Below are 9,489 nucleotides of genomic sequence, written 5' to 3'. Positions count from 1 at the left end.
TATAATTGATTGGGCCATATTTCCAGTGTATGTTGTTTGGACATATAGGTTCTGTCATTATTGCCCCATCGAGCTTTACCCACCTCTCAGTGTAAGCTATGTAGCATATGCTGAGCCGATATTTAAATACATTTATTCAAATAATACAGGAAGTGGGTCACGCCCAGATCACAAAATAACATTAGAGGTTGCCCCTGATGCATTCTGGGATGAGAACTAAAAGTGAAAACAGCAAACTGTCGTCAGGCTTTAACAGATGGCCAAATATACTACCCCTATGGCCAATGTTGAACAAATCATTTGCAATGTGTAATCAATTTTTTTTTTTTTTTTTTTTAAATGTATTGATTACCAATTACTCCACATCAAAAGTAATTTGTTACATTAGCGTTGTCCAAGGTGCCCATAAACAGACCTTCCACAACATGCTTTTTAACATGTGTAAGAATGGAAAACAACACTTGCTAGTCTAAGCTAGCTAGCTAGCTAGCTACATATACACAGCTTTGGTAGGTAGTTTTTGGTCGGATTTCTCCAAGCTAACGTTCCACAACACTCTAAACACACAGAGACCGAAGTGATATCAACAAGTCACGAGACCATATAGCAAAACTTAAAGAACCTTTCAATGTCCACAGCCTTGTACCCTCGTTTTTTTCCTGACACATTTGTTCATCTAACGATTCAACCAGGAGAGTCAATGTTCAACATTGTCCATGCAAAAAATTACTTCTAGAACCTGGGACATCCAAAATAATTCCTCCCAAATCTAAACTCTATTTGATCAGATGATTTAATCCAAACTTAAAACATCTCCAGATCCAAAGTAATAAGTCTTTCTTGGATGTAATGGATATAACTCAGTTGCTTGTTTTTTTGTTAGAAATGATAACATCAGCTGTGGCGAGATCTGGGTGAAGTCAAACAGCAGTTTTATAATTGAGGCCCCCTGGTGCTCCGTTCCCCTCACTTTACTCTGTTGGGCTCATAAATAACTAATCAAGGCTGGGTCACACTAATGGCTTCTCAGAGCAGTGAATACAGATGTGTGTGTGTGTGTGTGTGTGTCTGTGTGTGCATACAAGAGACACGCAAAAAAAAAAAAAGGTGATGAGGAGCGAGGAAGAGAGCTAGATTATTAGACGAGTGTGTGTGTGTGTGTGTGTGTGTGTGTGTGTGTGTGTGTGTGTTTATGTGCAAGTGGAGAAAAAAAAAAAAAACCTTTCTGTTCATCATATCAAATCAAAGTGCATTAAGGCAGAGCTCTTAGCATCTTCCACCCTGACACACTTCCCTCTGGAGCCACACATACACACTATGTGGAAGTACAGTGTGTACATGACCAGGCACACAAATGCACACATATTCAGGGAAATAAACACACTGTCTTCATGTCATGTGTGGCACACAAGTAGTAGTGTGTGTGTTAAAAGTGTGGTACAGAAAATGAATAATGCATGAATGTTTCCTTCCACAAGCTTTTACCAATAAACCCATTACTCTCCACCCCTGGACTCTGATATGTCAGAGCATCGTACTTGGTCCTGTGCAGCGCACAGAAAGTTGCAAGTTCAACTCCACTGCTGTGTCTAAGACTCCATATTGCTGTCTTGTTATTTATTTGCTGCAGGTTAACTGCTCTCCCTGGCTGCCTCTTCTGACCTCTGACCCCTCTAGTGTAGTGGGTATACAGTAAATAAGTAAATGTCATGAATTGTTCACACTGTATGTTTAGAACTTTTGGTAGAAATGTGTTGCAGCAGTTACACCTGCACCTGGAAGATATCTGTCTAAGTACGGGTGAGTTGGAGGATGGCACAGCCCTGAAATTCTGATTTACTCAGGCCAAATCCAAGTTGGACTGGAGCCAATATTATAACATCTAAACAATTTTCCCCTCCATGAACAACAACCTAATGCACAGCTGAGAGAGTTAGTGTATATGTTAACAACGAAAGCGGCAAGAGCGAAAGAATTCACTCTGGCTGCCCTGACAAGGATGCTAGATCTGACATTAATGAAATAGACAGCTAGCAACTTTGTTTGGAATACTTGGTATTCACAGCAATCACGTTAACTCCCGATCCGCCCATCTTGTCACTTTCCGATACCGAGTCACTGCAGTGTCCAGTCTAGCACTGCTCAGAGGACGTATTATAACCTCTTGTATTGTAAACGCAACCATGGCTGAAGCTCTTGACAAGACTCCTAATTAAACAGCTGAAAATGCTAATGTTGGCTATGTAGCAATAGCAAAAAAGCTATTTTAACAGTTCAAAAACATACACTGTCCTATCAGCTTGAAGCTTGATTTTGAACTGGTGACATGTTTCAGACTTCTGCTACAGAAAATTACTTCTGTTTGGGATCTCAGAGACTGCAGCTGTTTAGATACAGTGGGTTCGAGGTCTATCAGGGAAAAGAAAAACAACTGAAGGGAAAAAAATGGCTTACTCATTGAAATGTTTTGATACTAAAGTGATTGCCTTTTCAATATCTTACTTTGAGGAACTGAACTGAAGTGTTTCTACAAAATGTCACAAAAGACAGCAACAATCTCAAATGTTAAAGCAGCCACATACAAATTTTGTCCAAATAAATTATAGTTTAAAATTATGATTTAAATAACCGGACTAGATTCAGCACCAGTTTTAAACACTCTGCCATGGACACACTTTAGTCTTTACCAAACAATTTTCTTTACTGGATACATCAGTTTGGTTTAACCTGCAGCTAAAAGTTATTCTAAATCTACATTTGCACATTTTTGTCCAGCTGTTTAGTCACTATAACAACAGGTGATCATCTGTTTAAAACAAATTAATTAAAGCAAAGCATTTTCACTGACGCAATGGCACTTGTGTGACATAATGATTAGAGGTTTAATCAAATTCTGGCTCATCTAATGCTGCAGTGACTCAAGACTAAAAGCTGAATTGATGTAAGTTTGGGTCTGACCTTTTGTGTCTCATTAAAACTCTTGTACTTGTCATTTGGATGTGAATTGAGGGTTTTTTTTCCTGTTGTGTTCCCAGTGGGACAGAAAGCGATGGGGATTTCCAAAGAAAACCTCTCCCTCTCTCTCAGATTCTTGGAAAGCGTAGGAAGAAACATGGGAAGAAAAATGAGTCAGGTGAAACTGAAAATGAGTGCTACTTAAAAACTGGCAATATCCTCTCAATGTGTTCGCTACAGCAAGTATCAAGGGTCAAAGTTGAACCTGGATGTCTGTAAATTGTGATGGAAGTTCACAGAACACACCTTAGGTAGTAATTTAACGTCCACATTGCTAAACAGAATTATCTTCCATATGCCGAAATAATTATCAAGCTATGAGGATGACAATACAGGGAAATAATGAATTGTACTTAAAAGAGGCTCTCGCTTTCTTCCCTCCCATAATGAGACAGGCTGATGAGTGATGCCACTTTCAGCCGCGACCTCTGACCCCACTGTTAAAGCAGTGGGAGTCCAGAGGTGAGGAGCCTCCCCCCACCCTGACCGACCCCCTACCCTCGCCAACTTGTGCATCTTCACTGAGGGCCTTGTTGTTTCTATACAGGCGCTGTCCCGGTGCGCCCTGGGAGTCGGTCTCACAGCCCCACAGAAACAAAACCGCCTGTCCGTCAAACACCCATGCAACTGTCAATCACTCCGAGAACTATTCTTGTGTGTTTACAGGACCAGTACTGACACACACGAGATCGGCCTCACACGCACTCGTCGCTATGGTTCATAGCTGTCAACGTGCGAGCAAAAAAAACAAAGGGATGCAAATGAAAGGAGGTCAGAGGTGAGCGCTGGCTACAGAACAGCAGCGCATGAGGTGGGAGGGATTCAGTGTCTTGCTCAAGGACACTTCAGCAAGGTGAGTGGTGACACATGTCAACCTCACAAATATGTTTACCGTGGTGATTAGTGATGTAATGTGGTAATCGTCACACAATGGAAAACCATTTACAGCTCCTTAAACATCAACAATTTGTTGTTATTTGTTTAAATTTACCATCACCGATAAAGTTGAGTGGTGTTTGCACTCCACTACATTACATTTGATGATGGAGCAAGAAGCATGAATGAGAATATGTTTTTGGGAAATTCTGTTTTAATTGTGGGCAAGGTCTATGATGTAATGACCCAAGACACAAAACGGATTCAGATGGCTTAGGTGCTGGCAGGGAGTTTGGAAAAGATAAGAGGTCATAGCTATGGCTTCTCTGTGTGTGTGTGTGTGTGTGTGTGTGTGTGTGTGTGTGTGTGTGTGGGTGTGTGTGTGTGTGTGTGTGTGTGTGGTGTGTGTGTGTGTGTGTGTGTGTGTGTGTGTGTGTGTGTGTGTGTGTGTGTGTGTGTGGTGTGTGTGTGTGTGTGTGTGACAGCGAGCTCCGATAGGAAGTTGGGGATTTGGAAGGGAGGAAAAGATGAAGACAGGAGGAGGAGATATATGAGATGATATAGTTGCACATGATAATACTTTCTTGCACGCAAGTATATCAAGAACTCGAAGCAAAAGAAAATCTCACTTCCAATCCAACCTGTGCAGACGTGTTGATTCAGCTTCATGCTGAACTACTGTATAATGCAATATCATTCAAACAGCGACACACGCTCCAAAATTTACAAGTTGAATCAACACCTCTCTTATAAAAAGGGCCCATATTGTAGACCGTGAGATTTCCATGTCTTTTTTGATTGTAAAGCAGGCACCGTAGCACCGTAGCATGTTTGTTCACATACATGTGCTTCCTCCTTTGCATGCACAGAATCCCTCGTGAAAATATTGCTCCATAGCACTGCTGGTGGCCAGAACCTCCACAGGGTTCCTTTAAAGAGCTCAGATGGTTTCTTTTGGCGGGCAGTGGCTGAAAGTGCTTAGAGTGCCAGAGGGTAACAGCTGGAGCAGGTATTATGCTGAATGAGATCATTTTACTGTCCGTCTTTACAGAGTGTTTTTATTGATGGAGGGGTGTGTTTGTAATTTTGGGGATGACTTTTTTTCTTTAACAACGCACTGGAGTTTTATGTTGGTTTGACTATGTGAACTGTTATGGGCGATGTGAGAATAATTTCTCAACATTTAAAACCGAAAAGGCAGATCCATTTAGCGTATTAGCTGCACCTGTTGTATCCAGCCCAACGTCCAACCACCACTTTCATCACAAGCGTGTGTGTGTGTGTGTGTGTGTGTGTGTGTGTGTGTGTGGGGTTGTGATTGTAACTGATTAAAGGGGCCGCAATTTGGCACTGAACCAAGATGAAATTCTGCACAACAACCTGCACAACAACCTGCACATTTTAGCAACATCTGTAAACTAGACTCTAGTTTTCTTTATATTGTAAAGCTAAGACATATTCCCACATTTACTAAACGACAGCGTTTGCTACCTGTGTTGTTGGTGCATCGGTCAAACGCTGCAGATTAGTGTAATGCAGCACTTCACATCGGCTTAAAGATGCTCAACAGGAAACGGACAACACAAACTGTGATGACCATCAAGCTGAATCAGAAACATGCTTTCAAACCAAACTGCTTCAGCAATGTTGTTTCTGATGATCAGTTAAGATAGATGACGAAACTTTGAACAGTGGAGATTCGTGGTGTTGGACTTGCATACAGGAAACATGTAGGAGAGAGAAATCCAGGGAGCGAGGGAGGGCTTCACACAGCTGCAGCGATGGGGGAGGGTGGGAATGTTATCTTCAGGGGTCGAGAGGTCAGGAGAGAGGTTTTAACTCACTTCCTGTTTCTGCTGCTGGGATGACAAAACTCCTCTCCCTGCCCTCTGGAATTCACATCCATCCCTCCCTCCCACACTCTCATTCTTTCGTCCCCTGTCCTGTCTTCAGCCCCCCCCCCCCCTCACTTTAGCAGCTCACAATAGCTGCGTTCCAATTCAGATATTTTCATGTAAATTATGATGTGCACAACTAGACGAGCTGAGAGGAAGTGGCAACATTTGATTTAAATCTCCCTGATTTTTCAGACTTTGGAGCCTGACCGTGATTTATCAGTCCAATAAAACTGATTTTTCATACACACTCTGTATGACCCAGAGTTGGTTCGTGTTCATGTGGACAGCTCCATTTCTCCGTCGCCATCTTTGTAAAAAGTCCAATAAAACCAACATTAGCTGGCAGTGAAGTATCCCTATCCACTAGTTTTGCGGATGTTTGTTGCTGACACTGTGGTCAAAATGGGTCAGCAGATGCAGCTGTGTTGAAGGGCTAAGATAAACCATTTGGTTCAAATATGTTCCCACCCACTTTATAAAAGCTCATTTGAGACTCCTTTAGCTTGTTTTATTTGGTCAAGTGAGAGAAATACCAAAATATGGTGTGGTTTAGAAAGAGGATCCCAAAAACACAAGGGGTTATGGGTAGGAGGGAGCAGATGTTGACATGATATTTCATACCGGGATAGCAAAATGAGTAAAAACTTGGAATCAGGAAGAGGTAAATCACTTTTTTTTTTTGACTCCCCCAGTGTCTAATGAACAAACTGCTTGTTAGTTTCTGTGAGTTGTTTTTCAAAGTCATTGTGAAACTAAACAAAACTGCACCACAGACGACTGTTGATATGTGAGTCTTCTCGTCAAAATGTTTAAAAATAGTTTGTTTCTCCTTCCGTCCAGAACTGTGGGCTTCTCTTTCGGATGCGTGCGTCTCTATCCCTGCATTGCAAACTGTCGTCTGGTTGGTTTGTGTTGACGTAAACGCTGACCACAAACAGGCAAGAGGCCGTGTGACGCAAACGGCCATAAAAACCCAAACTGAGACGCATATTCTGAACTCGCTGTTTACATGTTCAAAGAAAACTCCTAAACCTGAATAATATTGACAAATCCCAAAACTTAAATTAAGAAAATGCTGTTTACATGACCCATGTCATATTCCAAAGTATTGTCATATTAGGAATTATAGAGGAATATCAGTAGGCTCGGGCCGATACTTGATAATATCGAACACTGTGATATCTGGCCTGGATGGTATCAAGATATTACTTTTTGGATATCGCCCAAGCCCAAATATTAGTGTGCATGTAAACATACTGATGGGTGGGTGTGGCTTTTTTTGCACCTTCAACCACACTCAACTATAATACTGCTGATAAACTCTTAAATATTAAACTTATTTGCTGAAGTAAGGAGTTGCAGATTTGTCGTCTCATGTCCTTGAAGGACCTTTACTCATGTTTTAGCCCATTCCCAAACCTTACTGAACATTTCTGCTCACAACAGTTGCATTTACTGAACATTATGTCTGCTTATTTTTGTCTCGCTACATTACTGTTGTGTGGTTGTTGAGTTGTCAAACCTGTTGGCACTTTAAGAGGCACGATTACTTGATTCTCAGGCCAGTTGTAGTGAGATGAACCGAAACCAAAGGCTGCAGATGGGAAAATGAAGAGCTATCAAGCCTACACAGTTTGGCAACAAAAGTGGGCTGTAATAATACAAAACATGTGTGATTTGTGACTCAAAAAGATGCACGATTCTTTATCCCATATCAGTGTTTAAGAACATGACTTCTTTTATTGTGTAACTTGTTAACATTTTTGAAGACTAGAAGTTAAATTCTTTGTGTTTTATTGTAATATTGTGTAAATCTGGTACAAGCAGGCAACCTAATGTAGGTCATGACCAGGACTTTACCACACACATACACACTCACGAGCACAGACCCCTTGTGTGCATGTCATTAATATAGAGACACACACACACACACACACACACACACACACACACACACACACACACACACACACACACACACACACACCCTTTCTGTGATTTTCAACAGACTCTGTGCATCCTGTAGAGAATGCAGAGGAAGTGATTGAATAATTCAGCATATTTCCTGAACAGTAATGGCCCTGCTGCTGATGGCGGTGTGGTATTCAGCAGTGGGGTTAAGTGCTGTGTGTACTCAGCCAGCCATGCAACCAACCAGCCATTCATCCATCCATCCATCCGGGCTGGGTTTGGCCTTAAGTTTATTTACAGCCACAAAGCATAAAAACAGGGAAATTACAGAGGAAAAAAGAAAATTAAAATGAGCAGGAGAAACTCTAGGAAAGCTACATCTGCGTATACAGTTCATGAAAACTTTTGATGAATGATGCTTTTGAAAATGTGTATTTTACTGTAATTCTCAAATATGATAAAATGTCATGCAGCATAGTGCTAGTTCAAGCATTAATTAGCAGGTATTCGTGTCTGCAATCCCTATTCCTTGCTGGTTTGCTCGTTAACTAGCTAACTAGCGAGCAAATGAACTAGCCTTGGGTTAGCCTTAGAGCAAGACACCCGTACACCCAGCTGTGCTAACGATGCGAAAGGGAGCGTACAGTTATTAATCCAGCATGCAGCGATGTCTCTGCTCCACATACACCCCACCTCTTTGCCCATTTTGGGATTAGCCAGGAGTTAGGTAGTGTCAGGAACCGCCAAGATGGCGACGGTAGAGCAGCCCACTCTGCGTTTCGTGTGTGACACCACCAAGGCTACTTCCATCTTTAGATACAGGTTATTGTAGCATCCAATCATTTTCATCTATAGATTATCCCTCAAAGAGCAGAGCTTTTCCCTTGCACTAAATCTAACTTGCAACTATTTGCCATAAATGGTAAATTTATAGCAGCATTGATAAAAAAACAGAGAGAAAAGAATGAGTGAGTGACAAACCTGCAGGAAAAAAACCACTCAAAGAACAGGCTTGATGTCAGCGCTGTATTTTGGCTGTGTATTTTGGGACAGGGCGGGAAATCCACGGCCCTGGGCGTATTATATTTAGCCATTTGGTCCAGGAAGTAGGATGAGAAAGCGAGGCGGTTGTTAGATATTAGTGAGCCTTGTGAGATGAACCGGGGTTCCCACTTTCCCACAGTCTGAGCTGGAAAACGCTGGACAGAGGCCCTGACAGCTGGCCCCGCTAAGGACCCTGGGTAACAGACTGCCCACTGCCTCCGCAGGAAGGAGAGGTCACGGTGCAAGCACACACACACACACACACACACACACACACACGCGCGCTGCTGGCCCAGCACAAACAGGCTTGAGATCTTTTTATTTACCTTCACTTATTCCATTATTTTGGAAGATCAGTTGGTTGGTCGACTTACTCTGTGAAGCCGACACCTAAATGTTTCCTTTTGAGTCGTTGCTTCACTGAGTGAATTAGTGTCCTGTTCTCAGTCACAAAGCTCTGATAAATCCTTCCAAGTCATACGTCAAAGGACACATCAGATGCTACAGGTGATAACTTCACTGGTCCTGAAAACTCGCTCACTTCATATCCTAAGTATTTTGTGTTCGGTCAGATTTGACTCACAATGGCTTGGCACATAGCACTAATGCAGGACTGCATTACTTATGGTAAGAAGCTTATTCAGTGCATTTGCATACAATAGAGTTACAGTCAGCTTTTTTTTTTTTGGTCAATCTGTCTCAAATCAACCTTCCTCCTTCTCTCCTCTCCCTCCAATGCTGTCTT

The sequence above is a fragment of the Seriola aureovittata genome, chromosome 15, assembly GCF_021018895.1.
Source record: "Seriola aureovittata isolate HTS-2021-v1 ecotype China chromosome 15, ASM2101889v1, whole genome shotgun sequence".
NCBI classification, from domain to species: domain Eukaryota; kingdom Metazoa; phylum Chordata; class Actinopteri; order Carangiformes; family Carangidae; genus Seriola; species Seriola aureovittata.
This window is presented reverse-complemented; position numbering follows the sequence as displayed.